Below are 24,253 nucleotides of genomic sequence, written 5' to 3' on the forward strand. Positions count from 1 at the left end.
TTGACCTGGGTGCCCTGTCAGTTGGAGGTGGGGGTGGAATATCATTTCTTCTGCATGCACTGTGCAAGCCTTTCTCTGGTTTTGCTTGCTAAATCTTAGTGCATAGTAGTAGTCACAGAATAAGTAAGTAAAAACTAAAGGACCCCTGGATGGTTAAGTTCAGTGAAAGGTGATTATGGGATACGGCACTCATCTCCTTTAGGCCGAGGGAGCAGGCGTTTGTCCACAGACAGCTTTCTGGGTCATGTGGCCAGCATGACTAAACTGCTTCTGGTGCAACAGAACACCGTGACAGAAGCAAGAGTGCATGGAAACACCGTTTACCTTCCCACTGCAGTGGTACCTATTTATCTACTTGCACCAGTGTGCTTTTGAACTGCTAGGTTGGCAGAAGCTGGGACAGAGCAATGGGAGTTGACCCTGTTGCACAGATTTGAACCTCTGGACTTCCAATCAGCAAGCCCAAGAGGCCCAGTAGTTTAGACCACAGCTCCACCCACTCCACTAGTTACAGAATAGGCTGGTTCTGATTCCCCTTTCTTTTGATTGCAGAGTATGCATCTGTACTTAAGTGAATGCTTTATTATGGGAATGTAGATGAACCTCTGATTTAGAAAGACCCCAAAGCCAAACAGGAAACTTTTATATCCCTTTGTACTAAGGAGAGCCAGTGGCCATTCTGGTTGAAGTTTTAATGTCGAGGGAAATGATCTAACCTTAATTCTATTGGTTACCACATAGGACGGTTGTGCTCAGAATTTTGGAGAGCTGATTCTTGATCCAGGAGGTCCTCACAATGTTTAAAGACAGAATAAATTTGTGTTTTTGTGTGTTCATACAATGTTCTTGAAAGGTATTGATCCAAAATGACCAAAATAACCAAATAAATGAATTATTGGTGTACTCATGTTAAAGTTTTGAGCACGGTAACTTTCTGCAATAAAGCATTTCAACATAAAGTCCATTTCCTTTCTGTTCTTCAGTTGTCCTTGTAGTTTTGTTCTTAACACAAAGCTAGCTGGTTCTCCCTATAATTATACTTGTTAAGAAAAGAAACCTATTTTTATCCAAACACAGGCTAAGCTTAGAGCTGTGCAATTTCACGTTTCAGAGCAGAACTTTAGGTTAGTTTGGCATAGTTGTTGGTATACATAATTAGCACCTGAGCACAAAAATTGGAGCTAATTGAAAATGCCACATTGAAGCTTATTATGCTTTTCATGGATGAGATTACCATATGCTCTAGAACTGATCTGTTGATGGAAATAAAGATAGCTAAAAGTGGAGATTTCTGATAAATTATAAATCTTTCCCTTGATACATATTCTCCTATGAATGTGATAAATCTAATCTGGTGGGATATTAGGAATAGTACTGCATTGGCTGACAATTCCCACATTGCTGGGAATTGCACCTCAATACTAAACAAGCAATTATTCATAGATGCTCTGAGAAGCTAGTTGTCTGCCAGAAATGGTGCAGGTAGAGAGATGTGTGCTATTTTTGTAATCTATGGCCTACTATGTTACCCACAACAGAGACTAATGGCCTGAAAAAAGATGATGAGCTCACTAGACAGCAATACACTATGGTATGCAACTTTTTGTCAATATGGCCACCCACTTAAAGCAGCAAATAGTAACACAGGGGATAATCAATGACCCATCTACTGCAATGTGATCTTCCAAACATTAGGACGATTACCAAAGAGATTCAGGAAGTAGGGACAGTGGTAATATTGCTACAGTTAGCTGTAATATATATTGTAATAAAGTTTTGGGGGGTGATCGACTGAGCTTCCCATGGAACATAGGAAGCTGCCTACCATGCTAGACTATTTAACATTTATCCCAGTATTGTATACTCTGACAGCATTGGATCAGAGTCTGGCATTGGGGAACTGTGGCAGCGCATCTGCCTTACATTCAGGTTCCATCCCCAGGACCTCCAGGTTGGTGTCAGCTACATTCCTTCACTGAAGAGGAATGAGAACACTGGCATAGAGAAAGCAGATAAGAATGAAATGCAGAGGGGAGGGAGAAGGGGCAAGGAGCAGCCATAACTTGATCTCTGGGCACAGGGATAAGGGAAGAGCCAGAGTGAAAGAATGCAGCTTATCAGCCCAGACAGTGACCCAGACCCAGGAATACCGGTACTGCCCTTTCCAAACTCTCGTAAGATCATGAGACTTTACGAGAAGCGTGAAAAGGAAAGGAAGAGAAGGTGGGGGGGGTTCCTGTTGGGGGGAAAGGGGTGGGGCTTAGTTCCAGCAACTGTGCTATCTGAGGATGATGGCGATTAGCTGAGTTCCAACCTGGTTTGTTTGTTTGAACAAAAAATCTGAAATAATTGACTGCCGGAGTGGTCTCGTGTTTGTGGGAGAGACCCAGGCCATTACACTTGGGCAGTGAATGACCCCTGTCTGAAACCATAGAAAACTACTATCAATGCAAACAATGATAAGCTTAATGGACCAATCGCCTGACTCAATATTAGGGAGCTTCTTATGTCTCAGATCTGGGACTTTCACATAACCTGATCCCAGAACTTGTTGCATGTGAAGCATGTGCTCAGCAGCCCTGATATCATAGAGGCATAGTGCAGAGAAAGCACAAGAGTAAAGAAAGAGCCAATAGAAGATGAAGGGGACTGAAACATTTGGCATTGCAAAGCGTGTTCTCCAATAAATGAGAGCACGTGTTGCGGTGTGGGCCACCAGGCCAGGCCTCTTGTTGCCAGGCAGATTAATAGTTGTTGCCTGGCATCATGATTGGGTAACCGGGTTGCTGGGGCAAATTGCATGTTGCAAATTGGGTGGGTGGGACCATAGTCTTTAAATATTGGTGCACTCTGGTTTCTCTTTCTCTTTGCAGAGTGCATCGGATCACCCGCCCGCCTGCCCTCTTTCCGGTTGACCTTGCTTTGCCTGTCATGGGGTCGTCTGCTTTGGAGCAGGGGCCTAGTAGGAACTTTGCCATTTGGTGATCGGCTGTGCCATTTGGTTTTTGCCTACTACTCAGCAATTCGTCACAACTTGTAAGGTTGTGGTTAGACATTGGTTATAATATGCTGGTGGTGGAGGGGTCAGGATAGGCTGTGCCTGCCCCTCCTATTGCACTGAAGGGAATTCCGTTAAAGGAATCCTGGGGCTTGCCATGACTTCGTCCAATCCCTGTTATGGGACCAGGGCCGCCCAATCCCTGTTATGGGAATCCTTGTCATAGGACCAGGCAGGCAAGCTTTCGGGGAGCTGCTGGGGTGAGCGGCGTGGGTCCGACGCTTAGCTCAAATGACCCCCAAGTTTGACTTTCTCTTCTACTGGCTACCGATCGGACCTCGGGATGTCAGTTCTGTCCCAGGCGGGGGGACAGATAGTCATAACCAATGTCTAAACAACCACTCACTGATTTTGTATTTTAATAAAGTTGTGGCCAAAATAGTGCCCAAAAACCAAAACTAAAATTACGTGTTATGTGTGAAGTTATTTGAGGGGTGGCCTTGGGGACCTACACACGCAAATGCGGATTTGGTCTTCAGAACATGCCCAGATGGAAGTTTTGAAGAGAGGCTAAGTGAACAGATCTCTCTCCTGCAACCTGTGTAGGCTAGCATAGCCAGTCCATGTGAGAGGTTGCTCGTCCACCTCTATCTGCAGCACAGATTGAAGGGGTAGAGGATCCTCACTGGCAATCTGCATTGAGTAGAGCAGCTACGTAAGAGCTCAAAAGGAAGTATGTTACAGTTTGCAGAGGCAAGTTTTGGTGCTTCACACACAGGGTTTGGAATAGAAGACTGAAATAGAAAGCTGTCATACAGCATTTAATATTTTAACATGGAAAGGCTGGAATATGCCTGATAAAATAGCAACAACAACAAAAACATGGTAGTATGCTGTTCAAGGGGTGGGGAAGCATATCTAAAGTTGGGCATATCTAAAGTTGCACATTGGATCTCAGCCATTTTCTTTATTAAATTTGCCATTATGGAATATTAAAGTTCACTGAGAAATTTCTGCACTCAGCTTATACCTGACCTTTCCCTTTGTCCTAAGCTATGTGTTAATTATTGGATTGTCCTTTACTTAATAAAGGACTTCATCCTATCTACTCAAAACATATCCAGAATCCTCTTTTAGGGTCTAGGAACCTAGATAAGAAGACTGCTAACTGCAAGGCAATATAGGATATTAAATTTCATTGGTGCATTCATCCCTCTGTCCTTAATATATTTTTTTGCTTTAGGATATTAGATATTGTTGGTCATTGAGATATAGCTGTACATTTTATTATTGACTCTTTCCAGTTTTATTTAAATCCTAATCTCTTAATCCCAGCCTCATGGGTGCACGACATGAAGCTCCACCTCATCCTTCGACAGCCTGGTGCCTTCAAGATGGGACTGATGTGATTTGCAGTCCAGAACATCTGCATGGCACTGAGCTGGCTAACGAAAGCTGTTCTGCTTTGTGCACCTGACTCACCAAAGTCAGTAGGACATAATATGGCACTTTTGAATTTACGTGGGGATACACACATGAAATAAAAAGGTCCATAAACTAAAACAAATTTGGGGAAAAATCCTATGTGAATTAAATAATCTGATGATTAGAGTTTACTCACTGATATTTTGCAGGTTTGTTATTGTTGCTGTTTTAACTATGCCACAAGTAGACAATGAAATTATGAAGTGTCATAGACTCTACAACCTTTCTCTGGAAAAGGACACCCTGTGTCTAAATTCAAGCAGCTTTCTCTTATTGTCATTTCTGATCAGCTTCTTGAGAGCCTCTGTATTCTGCAAGAATCAACAGTAAAATGTTAAGTGTTCAGTCATTAAAAAATCATTTGATATTCATTGAAACACTATTAATCATCACACATTCATTTGGCATTCATGGGGCTGTCACACGGACTTTTCTTGGAGTTCAGTTATAATATGCATTAGCTAATGAGCATATAAAGCATTCCTGAATCAACATAGCAGCACAACATTTTTCTTATTTGCATTATTCATGTTCGGTAGATTTTAGGGTTGCAATAGCTGAGGCATACTTTTGGCTTTTCTGGGGGGGGGGAATTGAGACAGCTGCTATCAATATATTTACTTATGAGAGCCCAACGATTTGTGTGTTAGCTAACAGCTGCCCTGCATGCCTGGAACTTTGCCATTTCAATGTGTTTCTGTTGTCAGAATTGAAGCAGAATGTACAATGCAGTATAGGTCTTTAGATCCATGAGTGCCTCTTTGTGGGCAGTCTGCTGTACATCATCAAGCTACTGATGCGATTTGCTTCTAAGTAAGAGGCACTTGCTTTCACAGTGCTAAAGAAATCTTTCAATATTTATGAATGTAGCAATCTGGCTTAATTGTGAAGAAGAATGCTTGTGTTTGCCCCCAGTTCTCTGATAATATAAGAAGCCTGATGTCCTTCATTATGAAAAACACATTCTGGATTCAGGCACATGACCCTTCCTGCTTGGATGTATCAACTGAATGTTTAGTGGTGACCTTTAGAAGCTGCCATTAATCCTTCATCTATGAATGGGGGGGGGGGGATAAATGCTATTGTGCTTTTGCTAACATTTTCTGTAACATTTTTCTCCTCTTTGTCTCATAGCGTGGCCGTGTTCCAGGAAAGTGTGCAAGTATGGGTGTTTCCAGACTGTCAATATTTTGGGGTGGAATTCAGACATATACCAGCAAAGTCAGGTTCCATAATGAAATGTTGATTTAGAGCTCCTGTACAACAGAACTACTTCCCTGCACCCCCTCCCCGCAACCCTGTCCAGGCAAAAATAATCCCACACTTCTTGCAGTAAGGAAAGTGATAAGTAAACACCCTGGAGAGTATAGGATAATATTTTCTTAACACAACATCTCTGAACCTCCCTGCCAAAAAAAATATTAATATATATATCGGAATGAACACCCAATAAATAGCACATTTTGTCTAAATCCCAACTTTTTGCAACCAAATCAGGAAGAGGTAAAGGTAAAGGTAAAGGTACCCCTGCCCGTACGGGCCAGTCTTGACAGACTCTGGGGTTGTGCGCCCATCTCACTCTATAGGCCAGAGGCCAGCGCTGTCCGGAGACACTTCCGGGTCATGTGGCCAGCGTGACAAAGCTGCATCTGGCGAGCCAGTGCAGCACACGGAAACGCCGTTTACCTTCCCGCTGGTAAGCGGTCCCTATTTATCTACTTGCACCCGGGGGTGCTTTCGAACTGCTAGGTTGGCAGGCGCTGGGACCGAGCAGCGGGAGCGCACCCCGCCGCGGGGATTCGAACTGCCGACCTTTCGATCGGCAAGCCCTAGGCGCTGAGGCTTTTACCCACAGTGCCACCCGTCAGGAAGAATGCTCAGTTAAATAAGCCATCCGGAACCAGCCTAATTCTACCTAGCTAGTAGGGCTCAGTATTTGGTTCTCATAATGCCTAATGAACAGAAAGCATTGTCATTTTCTCCAAGTTGTAAAACCTTTGCAGCCCATGCATCAATCAAAAGAAGCCAGGACAATCTTGGTTCAAAATAATTTTAATCACTACTTACAGAATGAGCTGGTGCCCATTACCTTTCAGCTTTGCCTATCTTAGAAGCTGCAAAATAAATAAATAAAAATCCTTCCAGTAGCACTTTAGAGACCAACCAAGTTTGTTATTGGTATGAACTTTCGTGTGCATGCACACTTCTTCAGATATGCACACGAAAGCTCATACCAATAATAAACATAGTTGGTCTCTAAGGTGCTACTGGAAGGATTTTTTTTTATTTTGTTTTGACTACGACAGACCAAGATGGCTACCTACCTGTAACTAGAACTATGGAAGGCACTATAAGGGAAGGCACTTCAAGGGAAGTAATAGTGCCACTGTATTCTGCTCTGGTCAGACCTCACCTGGAGTACTGTGTCCAGTTCTGGGCACCACAATTCAAGAAGGACACTGACAAACTGGAACGTGTCCAGAGGAGGGCAACCAAAATGGTCAAAGGCCTGGAAACGATGCCTTATGAGGAACAGCTAAGGGAGCTGGGCATGTTTAGCCTGGAGAAGAGGAGGTTAAGGGGTGATATGATAGCCATGTTCAAATATATGAAAGGATGTCATATAGAGGAGGGAGAAAGGTTGTTTTCTGCTGCTCCAGAGAAGCGGACACGGAGCAATGGATCCAAACTACAAGAAAGAAGATTCCACCTAAACATTAGGAAGAACTTCCTGACAGTAAGAGCTGTTCGACAGTGGAATTTGCTGCCAAGGAGTGTGGTGGAGTCTCCTTCTTTGGAGGTCTTTAAGCAGAGGCTTGACAACCATGTCAGGAGTGCTCTGATGGTGTTTCCTGCCTGGCAGGGGGTTGGACTCAATGGCCCTTGTGGTCTATTCCAACTCTATGATTCTATGATTCTATGATTCTATACATTGAGCCGCATGAAATGGAAGTCCATTGATCGTATCTGAAGAAGTGTGCATGCACACGAAAGCTCATACCAATAACAAACTTAGTTGGTCTCTAAGGTGCTACTGGAAGGATTTTTTTTTACTTTGTTAGAACCTGCAGACATGATGAATCTTATTTTAGCAGAGACAGCATTATGTTTGACTGTCAAGAACCTGGCTTGAATTGTTAATGGGAAACCTACTTAACCTATACAAAATATTATTCTGCCTACTCATGTCATGATGTATTTGACATCAAGAAAACCATACTCACCAACTTGGAACACCCCACAAAAACTCTCTGCCCACTCTAAGATTGTTGCTAGTGCCCGGACTACATTAAATCAATCTTTCTTTCTTTCTTTTTTAAAGCTTTTGAAATAACAATCTGACAGAATATTGTATGGAGGTTATTAAAGATAAAACCTCAGAAAGATGACTTTGGAAATATTTATTATTACTTTGAAAATACACATTCATAGAGGCAAAGGGTAAAAATATAATTAAAGTGTGCAGGCTTATCTGTGTGACCTGGGCATGCTTATTTTCTTGTCTCGTCTTAAGCATCACAAAGACGCCAGGAACTGATCCTCTGCTCTTTCTTGTTCACAGGCAGCATTTTGTGTTGTTAACAACTCTATTTGGAAATGGCTCTTGATCTCAAAACAAAACGTTAGCATAGGAAAATAAGAGAAATTAATAATAATTAAAACAACAACAACAACTGCCATATGGCTGCATTTTTTGGCATGCAGAATAAAAAATAAGACATTTCTAAATCTTTATTCGCCTGAAGAGATTCAGACTGGGTAAACCTTCTAAACATCTGGGCATTGTCTAAATTGGGGGTGGGGAACCTGTGGCTCTCCCAGTCTTCCTGAGCTATATGTCCCATCATCCCTCATGACTGACAATGCTGGACAGGGGTGATGGGAACTGGAGGCCAACAACATCTCAGGAGTCAGATTTCCTGCTCCTGATTGAAATTGTTCCAGCCCTCAGACACGTTAGTGAGTACTCCTTTTCACAGCTTTGGGGACTGTGTGAAGGGAGGGAACTGAGATAGTACCAAAAAAGTACTAAAAGTACCAAAAGCAACATTTCAGAAGTTTTATGGAACATCTGAATAGACCCTATGTGCATGTCGCCTGCGCAGAAAACCTATACACATTCCATTTTATGCATATAGCTCTAGTCAGAACATCAGATGTGCAATCTCAATTTACACCCCACCTCCGTGCATTTGTTGGAAGTGCAAAAAGTGCTGCTGCAGTTTTATTTATTATTTGGAAGATTTCTATGCCACCCTTCAGTTAAAAACTCCCAGGGAAAGCGTACCAAAAAAGAATAAAAATAGCAACTATATAAATACTCCAAGAATAAAACAGCAGAAGCAGCAATTAAAACAGAGGCATAAAAAAATTCAGCAGAACAAACACAGTCATAATCTAAGCAAATTTAGATTATATAATGAGATGTCCAGTGAGATTTTTAAAAAAGTTGGCCACAAAATAGCACCAGAGCTCATGCTACGTGTAACTCTCTGAAGAAGGTATTCCAATAATATTCTCTTCAGGGCACAGTATCCAGAATGTCCCTCTTCCCAGTTACCTATCACTATCATTTTGTAGTCAGACAAAAGAGAGGTCAATGAAGAGTTTACTCAAGCTCATTGGGTTAGGGGTTTCATTTTCTTTGTGTGTGATAAAGCTTAGGTTTCCAATTGAACTCAGTTCTAAGAAAAATCAATACATGCACTTTGACAGACACAGGGGAGCTATTGCAGCAACAAATTTTCAAGATATTGATATGGGAAGGTAGCACAGTGCAGGTAGTTTAGGCCTGCACAAATGTGTGACCCACCAGCCATAGAGGACAGATGTGTCAGATCATCACTGTATGGTTATGTAACCCAAGGTGGGAAAAGCAAATAAGAGGTGACATGATAGGGTTGTCATATGTCCGGAATTTCCTCGACATACTAGGAATATTGCACTCAAAAACAGTGTCTGGGCAGAAATTGGTAAAATGTCCAGGAAAATCTAGATGTACGTCAGCAGTGGGTTTTTTGCTGATTTTCTTTAAAAACAGCTAAAAAACAATTTTGCCGATTTTGCCAAAAAAAGTTCAACAACTTTGGGCAAAACTAGAAAAAGCTCAGCAATTTTTCACTTTTTGAAATATGGAAATATGGAAAGTATGAAAGAAGTGTATAAAACATGGCAAGGAGAAAGTAGAAACTTTGTCCCCCTCTCATAACACTGTGTCAGGCTTCAGTGAATTCCAATCCTCTCCCTTCTCATGGCAAACAGCCAAGGAAGTAGACAAGGAAGCTCTTACCGAGTCTATATTCAATCTTCACAGTGCCTCTGTACGCTGCCTCTTAGGTTAATGGTGTTGGTCCAACAGAAGAAGAGAAGGAGGAGGAGGAGTTTGGACTTGATATCCTGCCTTTCACTCCCCTTAAGGAGTCTCAATCTCCTTTCCCTTCATCCCCCACATCAAACACACTGTGAGGTGAGTGAAGCTGTGAGACTTCAGAGAAGTATGAATAGCCCAAGGTCACCCAGCAGCTGCATGTGGAGGAGTAAGGAAGTGAACCCGGTTCACAAGATTATGAGTCCACCGCTCTTAACCAATACACCATGCTGGCTCTTCCCCTCTCCCTTCCTAGCAACAACATGTCCCCTTAAGGTGGCTGACAGGGGCTAATTGTCTCTGAGTCCTTTACTTTTCCACTTTCAATGCATGCCGGGTTCTGGGAGAAGGGGGGGTCAGAAATGCTCTCCAGTGATAACATGTCAGCTGGCTCCGTGAGCCAGTGTGGTGTAGTGGTTAAGAGCGGTAGTCTCGTAATCTGGGGAACCGGGTTCGCGTCTCTGCTCCTCCACATGCAGCTGCTGGGTGACCTTGGGCCAGTCACACTTCTCTGAAGTCTCTCAGCCCTACTCACCTCACAGAGATGTTTGTTGTGGGGGAGGAAGGGAAAGGAGATAGTTAGCCATTTTGAGACTCCTGAAGGGGAGTGAAAGGCGGGATATCAAATCCAAACTCCTCCTCCTCCTCCTCCTCCTCCTCCTCCTCTTCCTCTTCTTCTTCTTCTCCTCCTCCTCCTCTGGCTCTGTCTCCCCCTTCTCTTTTCCCAACACCTCCCAACTCTCCTGTTCACCTGTATCTGCACTGTGACCTTCCTCAAACCACTGCTGTAATTCAATACTGCCTTCCTCTTTTCTGGAAGGTTCAGGAGGAGGGGGGACCGGTCTCCATCATTCCTCCTCAGTCTCGCCCCCCTCAGTCCAGTCCCTGACACACTAGAACGCTGAACATCCAATGAAGGTGAATGTTGGAAGGTTGAGGATGTAGTTAAACTATGGAATACCTTCCCACAGGACTATGATGGCCACTAACATGGAGGCGTGCATTATACAAATGCATAGAAGACTATCAATGGCCACTAGCCATGATGGCTATGCTCTCCCTCCATGGTCAGAGGCCGTATTCTTCTGATTACTACTTGCTGGAAAACATAGGAGGGGGAGTTCTCTTGTGCTCAGTTCTTGCTTGTGGGCTTCTCACAGGCAGCTGGTTGCACTTTGAGAATAGAATGCTGGACCAGATTGGTCTGATCCAACAAGCTCTTTTCATGTGTTTATGTTTGTCTCTTTGGAGTATTCCAGGGTAGCAACATGCTGAGGCACAAAGCCTAGAGATCATGATATGTAGTTATCCTAAGAGTTGCTGGATCCCACTTCCCATAAATCTACCTTAGCATAGCTGAAAATAATGGTTACCACCAGAACATCCTGCTGCAATCCTGCTACCCCGGTCTGCTCTCGACAAATACTTTGTATGCTGCTCATGCCATGGATTGGAAAAAAGGTATATATTTTGTGAAATCACAGCAGCATCCTGGAAATGTGGTTTGTCTTGAGCCCATGCTCAGATCTCTCTGGAGAGAGGTGACAATCTGCCTCATGCCTGCCACCCAAACTAATCCAAGCAAGAGACAGCCAATGGCAGCCCAAGCAAGGGGCAACTGGGTATATGGGGCTGACAGTAGGAATGCCAATTAATACATTTCAAAATGTTCCAGTTCTTTCAGAAGGTGCTGAGCAGTTTAGGAAAGTGGACCATAGAGGTAGAGCTCCAGGAGAGCTGAGCAACTGAGGCAGACTGGCATTGATGAAACCTTAGCTCCAGCCAAGGTAAACAAATGGGGCCTTTGGTACAGTGCTGACAATGCCCCCCACCCCAAAGCAGTCTCACCTACTGGGGCAGGCCTATGGAGGAAATGGAAAGGCCAAGGGGTTAGAGATATCCTGTTCCCAAAAGCCACCAAACCCTGAAGCCAGACCTGTTGAATAGGAAAAGTTCTCTAAATCAGGGAAAGCCAATGTGGTGCCAACTTCCACCAGTCCCAGCCAGCATGACATTTGGCCAGGAATGATGGAACTCCAAAACATCTACCATACTGCTTACCCCTGCTTTAGATTGTGCCTTCTGCACAAGTGTGGTACAACAGTGGAATAGCTGGAAAAGCTATCGACTTGAATCCAAAACCACATCTGCTTGCTCAAGTCAATCCTGCTGATTCTTTCAATTTCCCCATCTCACTGCAGCCATCATCCCGCCCTGCCCCGTCCCCTTGCCCCAGCCTACTTCATTCCACAGGGTCAGGAGTAGTTTCATGAAGGCATAGGCACTGTAAGGGAAGGAAAAAATAGGAAAGTCTCACTGACCAAACAAAATTTCACTCAGTCTTCTATGGATCTAACCCATATAATGCTGATTATAACATTATAATGTGACATCTCATGTTTAGCCATAGAACTCTTAATATTACCAAATGTAACTTTACAAAAATCAAAATGCATTGTTTAATATCCCAAATTTTGCATAATTTATATCAAAACCAGTGTGTGATAAAATGATAGTCTATTGGAGATAGTGACTGAATCATTATCTTGGGTTTCCCCCCCTTTAAACAAAATCAGAAGAGGGATATGTTTGAAAAAGTGTTGTGTATGACTACCATCTAGCTGCTGGCATTTAAAATGTATTCTATTAATCTTATAATCATGAATCGCTCAGACACAGTCAAATGAATCTTCAAATTCTCAGTCTCCTGTGCAGTTTATGCATCACTTTAGCAGATTTCCCTTGCTTTCGCTCTAACCTTATGATTTCTTGTTTCCCCACCGTTACAGAATCAATTAACACTTTGTGTGCCCTTTCTACTTCTCTAATGCACTGCAGGCAGTTTAGAAAGAGTTAAGTACAGAACTGATACACTTTTATAATATGCCATTGTCTAAAGTTGATATAATTCATTTTTACTCAGAGGGAGGATTATAGAGCCACATTTTTTATATAGTGGAATTATATCTTTTAATAATACAAGCAGATGCAAAAGAAGAAAAGAAAGAAATCCCACACACTTCTGTTGTTGTTTTCTTAGTGTACCTTACTTTCTAATTTTTTTGTTAATTAAATGTGCATTCTGTACCTTAGCTATACATGAAGTGAATACATTTAAAATGAATTTGCCTCTTGGATAAAACACAAACTCTTTCCAAATGAAACATTTCAAGGTAGATTTGTGGGTGTAATTTTCTTATGTGGAAATCTTCTTGCCTAGAATTATTTTGTATATAATTTTCTTTTTGAGTCTTTTGTTTCACAATCTCTGGGGCTGCCATCTATAGACATAAATGTTCCAGTACCCGACTTAAATTTTCCTAGAGAGATGTGTGGAAAAAAGGAGAAATGCAGTATGAGTTGGAGAGTTGAGATAAATTAGACTAGAGGGAGATGTAAGGTATTAAAAAATGCTCTGACTACAAAAAAAAAAAAAAAAAAAAGTTCACAGCACTCCATGTCCACCTTCTAACCTGACTCAGGAGGATATTCTTTTGTATAATCCTATCTCAGCACTGAAATCACCTTAGGCAAGCCACTAGTTTGCAGCTTCAGTTTAGTTTCAGCCTTTCTCCTTACATAAACTGACTATGCAGGACTACTTTACAAGGATGATGTAAACACAGTGGCGTAGCGTGGGGGGTGCAGGGGGGCTGGCCGCACCGGGCGCAACATCTGGAGGGGGCACACTTGCACTCGCAGCTCTCTGCCCCTGCTAAAATCCACGGGTTAGGGGGTGCAAATTACTTGCCTTGCCCCGGGTGCTGACAACCCACGCTACGCCACTGTGTAAACATTACTGATATATTGGACATGAACCGTTTTAATATAGGGTATATAACTGATTGGTTTAATCCATGAGCAGCTACATAAGATCAATAACAAACACAGACTTACTGGTTAAAAGACAACACAAACAGGGAAAGGGGTGATAAGGGAAGAGTCAAGCAAGCAAACTCAGGCAGCAGTTCCTAAATGGACCCGGTTGCTGAGCAGAGCTGATGGGACAGGCCTCATCCCCATCTCTTCGTCTGCTGCAACCAAACAAAATGGCTAACACTAAGTGACAGTTGAAAGATGGGAAAAACCAAATAGAGCTGGTTTCTCAGCAGAGCCAAAATACCCATAATGAACCATCACATTCGTTTCTTCAACTCTCAGCTCATCTCTTCTGTGAAGCCGTTGCCTTGGTGTCATCCAGAACAATCTTGAAAGGTTCTGGGGTTTATCAGGGAAGAAAAACCACTGCTGCATCTGAAGCCCTGCCAGCTCCTAACAGTCCAGACAGACCCAAGTGGGCAGGTTTGCATCTCCTGCTACCATTCAGCAAATGGATGGGCAGATGATCCAGGGATCTTCCCAGAATAAGGCCCCAAAATAGGACATTTCAGGGATAGGGCATAGCAGGATTGGCATGGAGTCCAACCTTTGTCTGCTTTGGTACACCCCTCTCCTAAAATGCACTATTTCAGGGACTTCTGCTGACAGGATTCCTTCTGTTGAGTATTTAACAATCATCCCATGCCTTTGGTAGGTACACTGTGGCCTTCTGAGGTGGAAGATCTCTCCCCTGGGTGGTGGAGCCTGGTGGTAGGGAAAAACCAGCAGTGTAGATTGGGTGTTAGGATTGTGCCTTTAGTCCAGCTCCTTAAACAAATGTGACGTACATGCAGCTGCCTTCATCTGTTGTCAACGTCGACCCACACTTTCCTACTCTTCTGTAGTTTGTTTTCTCCTTGTTCCTTCCATTTCCTTCCTTATTGTCTTTAACAACGCACTGTCTAAAATGAGATTGTAAACTCATCAGTGACACGCCTTTTGTTTATGCTGCTCCATAAAGTGCCACTTACACTGATGGTGGTATATAAAAAGTTAAGCATGCCTGTTCTTCTCTACTGCCTCTTCTTCCAATCCCACTAGGGGAATTTAGTTCATAGCTGTATGTAGTGTGTCCAGGCCTCTAGGAGCTGAAATGGGAAGTGTGCCCTAGTCAATCATCTTCCTACTCCACCACATTGGCATCAGGTTGTTGACATTTTTAAAGGGGCAGCTGGTAGAACAGCTGCATAAATACAGGCCACTGTGTCAGTCTGCCATCCCAATCAGATCACACAATCAGTGTAACACCACAAAACATAATGTTGCAGTGGAGTTTCAGCTATTTTGTCTCTTCTCAATGCATTGGTTTGAGCTGCAGGATCAAGTGTTCTGGGTTTATTTGCATTTCATTTAATAATGATTTATAGCAGCATGTGGCAGCCTTAGTGATTCCTTTGTCCTTTTTTTTTTCCTTCCCTGAAAAAAATAAATGTCTATTTCTTCTGTCAATGCTTCAAATTGCTAAGTGGTCTAAAAGGCAAAGAGCATATTTGATTTTCAGTAAGGTATTTTTCTTTCCCATTCCCATAGCAAATTGCTAATGACAATTTCCAGAAAATGTATTCCTTATTCACTAACCTATTGTTACTTGTGTCTTGATCTTGTGCCTTTGTCAGACAGAATTCATCAATAGCCAACATTCTTAAGAGGATGATTGTAATGGATGAATATTGCAACTGCCCAGTGCTGTTTTGTATTTATTCTATTTCAGAGAAACTGTCTGTACCATCTTCTAGAATTCGTATTATGCCAACAATCCAATATTCTTTATGTCCGTAAGTCCAATTGAAGATACCAATTCATATGCATATAACTTCGTTTGTTTGTGAGGGATGGGATTTCATTTTACATTACCAAAAAGCTAGGCTTGATGTGGAAGATTCATGATAAGGAACTCCTGCAGTGTCTTGAAGTTTTGTTTTATTTTACTCATCAAAAGATCCACTTTGTGCCCTTCCTATCTGCACCCCCCATTCTTTCTCTCCCATTAATGAGAAAATGAATTGTCTTCTTATGTGTAGGGTTATGCTTACCTTACTTTTGAGGTGGCCAAGCGGTGTCTGTGAGTGTCTTTTATTTCATTATGCATATCATCTCACCTGTTGCCTGCACTCTGTAGCCTTCCTGAAGAAGAGTTTGGATTTGATATCCCGCTTTATCACTACCCGAAGGAGTCTCAAAGCGGCTAACATTCTCCTTTCCCTTCCTCCCCCACAACAAACACTCTGTGAGGTGAGTGGGGCTGAGAGACTTCAAAGAAGTGTGACTAGCCCCAGGTCACCCAGCAGCTGCATGTGGAGGAGCAGAGACGCGAACCCGGTTCACCAGATTACGAGTCTACTGCTCTTAACCACTACACCACACTGGCTCTCTCCTGGGTGCCCATGCTTCAGTTAAAGCCTGGGAAAATACATCAGGAAGCAACTCCTCTTATCAACGGCAGAGGAAGCTGCTCGGGCGCCTGGGGCGGTGCGCTCAGGGGCTGGGCAAGCCGCCAATAAAGATGGGGCGCACTGCGGAGCCTCCAGAGTCTGCCTGCCTCCTCCCACTCAGCCACCCTACAGGTGGGGGGTGGGAGGCAGTGGGCAGATCGTTTGGGCAGCGCAGAGCCTGTACACACCCAAGCCACCATGTCTCTCCTAGGAGAGACACATAGCTCGGGCATGCTGCAGGCCCTGCGGTGAGTGCCACCCAACACTTTGTCACCCCGTCAGTGTGACACCCGGGGTGACCCGCCCCCACTACACCCCATTTCCTCTGCCCCTGCCTCTTATTGGGCTTTTTCCGATCAGGAAGTGTGTACAGTCAGAGCAGCTCTACACAGAAATGTTTACTGCAGGGAAAAATACACCTACTTCTCTTGGCCACCTTCCAACAATAAGATATACTAAAATTCCACCAAACTGCTAAATAAATTCTGTGGTGCTTGTTCCTCCTACTCCTCTTTATATATTTATCTTTTGATATCAAAAGAAGCTTAATAAAAAACCATATGGTATTTTGAGAAGCATTAAATACAGAAGGATCTATTTAATACAATTCTTCAAAACAGCTGTATGATGCTGCTAATTATAGAAAATGAAAGCTAACCATGGCAGAGCCTGCTCACTGGTCTCCTGTGTTGAATTGATTCATGTCTTTTGTGCCCATCCCCAGAACAGTCAAGTGTTGAAAAGCAAAAGTTTTATTTTTAAGAAATCACTTTTGCCAACACCTATATGGAAGTGAAAAATTAATACTCAGAAATTCAGTGTAATCTAGCCACAAACACTTCTTTATGTAGCATGGGTCATGAAGAGTCGGACACGATTAAATGTCTAAACAACAGCAAAATACCTTTATGAACTGGCTCCCTGCAATTGCTACTGACACTGCAAGGGACCTTGTCAATTTTACTTTCAGTTGGCATGCAAACATAAATTGGGTGCAAAACTCATCTGTTGCCTGGCCTAACATGATCACATTTTAGCACAGAGAAATATGCAGCAATACAGCACATAGTTACATGACAAAAGACAATTAACACCTCAGTCCTAAGATTCCAAGGAAATGTGTTGATAATCTCAGTCTTGGACCATGAAAGAGCATTTAAGATCTACGTTTATATTACAGAGCTTTTGTTCCTTTAGCCGAAAGAATACCTTGAGCTATATCTGTCAGGCCGCTTTTGAAACTTAATAGGGTTTTTTAAAAAAAGAGTTTGCAATGTTGTACATGCGTGTAAAGGCTCATCAGATTATGCCTTTTTATACATTTTTTTTTTCAAAGAACCAATATGTGAAGTGACTCCAGTCACAAGCATCCAGTCACATACATGCATCCAGCAGCTGACGCATGACTTTTACAGACACTGCAGCAAATGCATGGGCGTTGTGTGCTGCACCAGCATGAGTGGGGGTTGTGGGTTGGCTCCCCACTGCCTCATGTGTGCATTGTACATATAGATAACATGAGAAATGGACCACTATGACTGATATGTGGACCACTGTTAGTAAAAAAAAATGTCTTTCTGTTTCTTTTCCTTTTATGTGGTGTCCTGAATACAGTGGTGCCCCACAAGACGAATGCCTCGCTAGACGAAAGGGTTTTGCGGTTTTTGAGCTGCTTCGCAAGACGAATTTCCCTATGGGCTTGCTTCGCAAGACGAAAACGTCTTGCAAGTTTGTTTCCTTTTTCTTAACACTGTTAATACAGTTGCGACTTGACTTCGAGGAGCAACTCATAGAACGCGGTGTGGTAGCCTTTTTTGAGGTTTTTGGTGATTTTTGAAGCTTTTCCAAAACTTTTCCGACACCGTGCTTCGCAAGACGAAAAATTCACTAGACGAAAAAACTCGCGGAACGAATTAATTTTGTCTTGCGAGGCACCACTGTATTTTAATCCCTTGTAATCAAAATTTTCTCAAAAAATAACAACAAAATATTAAGCAGGGATAGGCAACCTAAGGCCCAGGGGCCGGATGCGGTCCATTCGCCTTCTCAATCTGGTCTGTGGATGGTCCGGGAATCAGCGTGTTCTTACATGAGTAGAATGTGTCCTTTTATTTAAAATGCATCTCTGGATTATTTGTGGGGCATAGGAATTCATTCATCCCCCCCTCCCCAACAAAAAGTCCGGCCCACCACTTGGTCTGAAGGATGGTGGACTGCCCCATGGCCGAAAAAGGTTGCTGACCCCTGATATTTGAACGCTAATTTGCAAGAGCACTAGGATGTTCTGGAGCTCTCTGGCTGGCTATGGCTAACAGGAGAACTGCTCTTTGTTGGCTGTCCCAAGAAAAAGCCATTTTCTATTCCCGCCACATGGGAATAACTTGTGCTGCAGAGTACTGAATGTACTTGTTCTAAGATACAACATAACAATAAATTCTAGAGTAAAATTAATTAAACCAAAACCAAATACCTCATATTTCCTTTCTTATCCACAGAGTCATTCTTATCCATATGCCTTCCAGTGATAGCATTGGTTTACGGGGCTGTTAAAATCCAGCACAAATTGGTATTTCAAAATGTATTATGTGGAACACCAGTTTTGATCAATCTATTTAAAGTGTTATAACTCTATACCTAACATGGCAAAAGATTTTGCTGTTTAGGTTGCACTCTGTGTGGATGAACACTTCTAAAACAAGAGATGCAAATTTAATCAATGGATTTAAAACTTTACGCCACTTGAGGCCCTTGATGAGCTTTTAATCAGCCTAGCAAAGTGAATGCATCATCTAATTGTTTTTCATCTCCCACCCTCTAAATGAAAGACAAACAGATATTGAGGGGGGAATTTAGATGCTATTCATATTTTTATTTATAATTTCTCCTACTCTGTGCCTTCTGCTTTTTAGTAGCATACTGTTTAAAATAGGGGGAGGGAATATCCTTCCAAAGTCTTCTTTCAAATTCAAGTAGTCAAGTGCTGTATTGACACTTCTGAGTCATGTCAAGGGACACCTTTTTGTACCCCTAGGTTAACACAGTTGTGCTGTCTATGAAAGAGGTTTCTATTTTTCTGACACATTCTCAGGGCACTTCAGAATTTATTCAGATTATTGGTGGGTACAGAGTATAGCTTGCTTTATTGTAAGCTGGCAATAGGTTAAACTCCATTCTAGCATCCTGCATTCTCCCTGGCTGCCTATTCCTCCTGTCCTGGAAAAGCCCCATCAGATGAGTTACCTTATAATGCATTATAATGTCTTTCCCTGAACTTTAATTGACAGGTAGGAAGCCTGCGAAGCTGCTTACAGGATGTCTGGAATTAGTGTGCTCAATGGTGTTATTTTTAAGGGAAGTCTTTCTCTTATCTTTTATTGTTAATAAATGCTGATTTCTTTAAAAGTATGACAACCTAAAACAATAGGTAACAATGAACAGCTGTTAGGAGCACATTAAGCGGTCTTCCCATTTTCCTGTGCTTACAGGTTAATCCATTGAGGATGTCATGGAATTTTCAGGAAAAGAGAGCACCCAGGAAGGCTGCAGGGTACCGAATGGGAAGAAAAACATTGCTCAATGACCTTAAAAGTAAGCTTCACATAACAAAGTCTTGCACCTCACCCATAATTAAATTTCACTGTTTAATCTCCTCTTTTTCTATTTCTTTCCTCATTAATTGATGGAGAATAGTTGAAAAAAACATGTGGCAGAAAGTTTAGGTTCACCAGCAGCTAGAACAGACTCCGTTGGCTATAAGGACTGGTAGGGGCCACTGCATATTGAAGTCTGGATTTCCTCTGGACTATGGGTACTGAAATAGATGAGCAATTGTGCCTGATTGGGCCATACTAAGGCTGCAATCCTATGCACACTTACTTGGGAGGAAGCCTCACTGAACACAATGAAGCTTAATTCTAAGTAAGCATACATAGGCTTGCACTGTAAGCCTTTTTGAATCATCTGAAGTGCAAAAGACTAAGACCCACTTGTCCTCCCCACAGCTCCCCTCCCCATACCTGTTTCTTCAATATAGGGTTAACTTCCTCATCTTCAGCTAACAGTGATGGCAGCGAAGGAGAAGCTCCTTGAGGTTGGCACTGGATATTGCTATTGTGCATAGGCTTGTTATCATCTCGAAAGTGCTTCTCAACTCCTGCTGCTTCCCGTACTGGCTAGCAAAGAGCTTTAACTGAACGTTTTGTCTAAAATTTAAGTTGTGGTTCGAGGACCCGATCCCCCCCCCAAAAAGTGGAATGAATACACAAGGACACGTGATATAAGGTTAATGGGCAAGAAAAGGCCACAACTTTATTGATTACAGCAAGTGAAAAGGTATTGGCTTAGGCATTGGATTACGTCAGCTGACTCCACCCCCTCAGAGAGGGGTGAGTCTGAAACAAGGGGGGTTTATTCACCAGTAGGTGTGCTAGAGGCGGGGCTCGGGCTCCTGCCCACAACCACTCCCCTCTCTTCCGGAGGAGAGTCTTTCTGGATCTTGCAGTTTGACCCCCACTATCCCCTTGACCCGCAAGTCTTCAGATCTCAACATTTCCAGGATTGAAAATTTCCATACATCCTATGCATGTTACTGAGTAGCAAGTCCCGCTGTATTTATTGGGGTTTACTTGTAGGTAAGTGGGTGTAGGATTCTGGCAATAGTGATACATTTTTAAATAAAAATGGGACAGGGAGCTTTTAATAATCCTTTTACACTAATAAGGCTTTCTCTTGGGGGTGGGATATACTTAGATCTCTTATTGCTTAGACTGGAAAAAATAGCAGTGGCATGGAAATTCTGCATAGCATTTCAAATAAGCCATTTAAGCCTTCAAATGTGCATGTTGTTAATTACATTTTGTTTTTGTTTTGTTTTTTTAAAAAAACTTATTACCTTCCTATTTGTTATAGTAATGTATTCACGATCTTTTAATGCTGACCCCATGTTGAATACCACATACTTTTGCTTGAATGTTCCATTAACATAATTCATTCTGTAGGCAGCACATTTTCCTTTGTTATTTTGAAGATGCTCTGTTGAAACATGATGCTTTGCCAGTGTTCCAGTCCCCACACTGTTCTTAATTATTGTACAATATTGTTTGAGTATTTGAACACTATCCAGACCCGGTGACCTGTGTAATTCATTCCATGGATATGCTGGAGACTAAAGTGTCAGCTATTTATTTCCTTTCATTGCTAGTATATGAAGTATTGGTTATCCTTTGGCCTTAGTTCCCTGAAGTACTTCCCATCTGTCAGGTGTTTCTGTAGTTACATTTGTTTCTTCTTTACATCCATTTTAAAAAGCAGGCATAAACCCAGTCTTTCTGATACATAAATAAAAAAGGAGAAGTGGCGGCAATTCAAGTTGGCAACTACACTCTAGTATTCTTTCAGTGCAATTCTATGCTTATCTGCTCCAAAATAAGTTTCATTAAGTTCAAAGGAATTACTCCCAGGTGTGTGTAGGATTGAATGTAGTGAGTAGTTTTTCCCATTTTGACTGTGTACTGCACTCAATGTTGAAAATATATATCAAACTGCAGGCAAATCGGTCATATCTAACTTCACTGTATTTTGGGCTGATTGCAAAAATTGAATTGCACAGAAGCCAGATACATATCATTGATAGGTGTATCAAACATTTTCTCCATAGTTCCCCTCCCATCTTCATTTTGTCAATAGTAAATAATGAAGATAATATATTAAGCCATTATAAGATCATTTGAGTTTCCAACATAGTTTATTATTATTTATTTAGATAGAATTTTCTGCTTCTGTTTGTGGCCAGTGCTCTTCATCCTGTGGTACGCATAACTGCCTGGCATTCTGTGAGTTACCATTGGCTGAAAAGCGCCATTTAGTACATGTGATTGCTGCAGTTAATAAATGGTGGGCCAGTCAATCAGTGAATAACAAGCTGATATAAAGGGAACTGATGACACTAGCACATGGCTTGCAGAACTTGAAGGTCTGACTTAGTGAGAATTGAATATTATGTGAAGACCAGTTTCACATGTGCTTTCTTAAGCACATTTAGGAGGTAAAAAGAAGAAGCAATTCATAAGAAATCAAAATAAATCATGGTAGCCTTGTTGAGAATCTTAATATATCTCTGCACTGATTATGAAGCTCTTGTCCAAAGCTATACTCCCAGACCATTAAGTACACAAGACAGCTATGAAATACCATCTCATCCTTTGTGTTTTATTGTATCGCAAATGTGAGTCATTGATTTTACAGCTACTTTGCACTGATTGTTTATGTTCCCAGTCAAGCCTGTAAGCACTCCATTTACATGCCTGAGGAGCTGGTTAAGAACAGAAGTGTTGCCATAGAGACAACTGAGTGGTGATATTCTTTCAGGAGGGCTAAGACTCCCCTCACCTCCCCTGGCAGAATGCTGCATCATCCTAGGGATAAGAGGACAACAGGCCAAGGACTGGTCTTTGTTTTAAGTCTGGTCTGAAGCTGGGAGCTTGTTCTCTGTGAGGAATCCGAAGCTGTGACTTTGGGGACCTTACTTGAAACTTAATGGACAAGCAAGATCTGTTGGTCAGACTCACAGCATTAACACTCCATCTTATGCTTAGGTTGTATATATGTGTAAATAAAACCACATGCACTAAAGACGCTACAATGTCTTATGACCTTCTTTACAAGGAAACTGAACCCTGGATAAGTGCTGGCACCCCTGGAGTCTCTCACCACTCAGATATTGAGGCATCACAGCCTCCATTCTGATAAATGGTGACGAAGTAACTAGGGCTAACCCACATATGAGGCAAGGTGCCAGGATCCACAGAGGTAGCAGATCCAGACTCCAAGGAATGCAGCTGGTATGAAGGTGTATGAGATTGACGGCAATTCACTCACTACCAAAGGTGAGCCAAACCACAGTTTGGTGAGTTTGATGTTGATACCAGGAAAGGTCTTAGAACAGTTAATAAAACATCCAGTCTGTGAACACTTAGAAAAGGATGCTGTGATTACTAAGACCCAGTATGGCTTACTCAAAAACAAGTCATACCAGATGAATCTTATTTTTTATTTTGATGCAAGCTTATTGGATCGCTTGGTGGATTAGGAGAATGCTGTGGATGTAGTGTTTGCAGCAAGGCTTTTGACAAAGTACCCCCAGGAGCTTCTTGCAGAGAAGCTGGTAAAATGTGGGCTAGATGAGCTAACTGTTAGATGGATTTGTGGCTGGTTGATTGACTGAACTCAAAGAGTGCTCACTAATGGTTCCTTGTCATCCTGGAAAAAAGTGACAAGTTGGGTGCCTCAGGGTTCTGTCCTGGACAAGTTGTACTTCAAGGGCTTTATGAATGACTTGGCTGAAGGAACTGAGTGGATGCACATCCAAGTTGTAAAGTGAGAGGGGGGCTAATGCCACAGAAGACGGAATCAGGACTCAATATGACCTTAACAGATTGGAGAACTGGGCCCAATAAAGGAAATGAATGTCATTAGGGACAAATGTAAGGTTCTGCACTGACAGCAATAACGAGCTGTACAAATATAAGATATGGGGGATATCTGGCTTGTTAGTGGAACATGTGAAAAGTATATAGGGGTCTTAATAGACCACAAGCTAAACATGGGGAGGATTTTGTGGTTGACCTCAGGTGCTAAAATGTCTTGGGCTGGTCCTGGACGTAGCCACTCCTAAAATTATGGCAATGTTTTTAGGTATTTCATGGAGAAATGTATTTAGCCTAGAAGTTATACAAATATCTATATTCATGCAGGAAAACTAATGATAAAAATAATTTTAAACTGCTGGAAATTGCATGCACACACACACATTTTTGTAATGTAGCAACATAAAAATACTCACATTTTGCTCCTCACTGAATATTTAATTTGCCACAACATGCCAGCATAGCCTAAGACCCTTTTGTCAATCAATGTAATTGCCTGAAACAATCAGGATCCCATGTTACCTCACTCCACATGTTATAAATTAGTTTATAATGGATCAAATTACTTGATGAGACATTGACAGTATATGGTTATGTGTTTAAGGAAATGATAGACTGTCCAAAGAGAGATGTTCAAATCCAAATCTACAGCCACTGTAATCCCAAG

General features: G+C 42.1%; 1 long non-coding RNA gene across 3 annotated transcripts in view; it reads left to right on the forward strand.

The window, feature by feature from the left end:
- The first annotated feature begins 2,087 nt into the window (after positions 1 to 2,087).
- Positions 2,088 to 24,253, forward strand: part of LOC310714681 — a 136,181-nt gene continuing 114,015 nt past the window's right edge. For all 3 annotated transcript variants that reach the window (XR_014529965.1, XR_014529966.1, XR_014529967.1), the window contains exon 1: positions 2,088 to 2,223. This is a non-coding gene — a long non-coding RNA (uncharacterized lncRNA). The remainder of the gene's footprint in view (positions 2,224 to 24,253) is intronic.

Source organism: Podarcis liolepis, assembly GCF_965112155.1.
Source record: "Podarcis liolepis genome assembly, chromosome: 9".
In the NCBI taxonomy this organism is placed as follows: domain Eukaryota; kingdom Metazoa; phylum Chordata; class Lepidosauria; order Squamata; family Lacertidae; genus Podarcis; species Podarcis liolepis.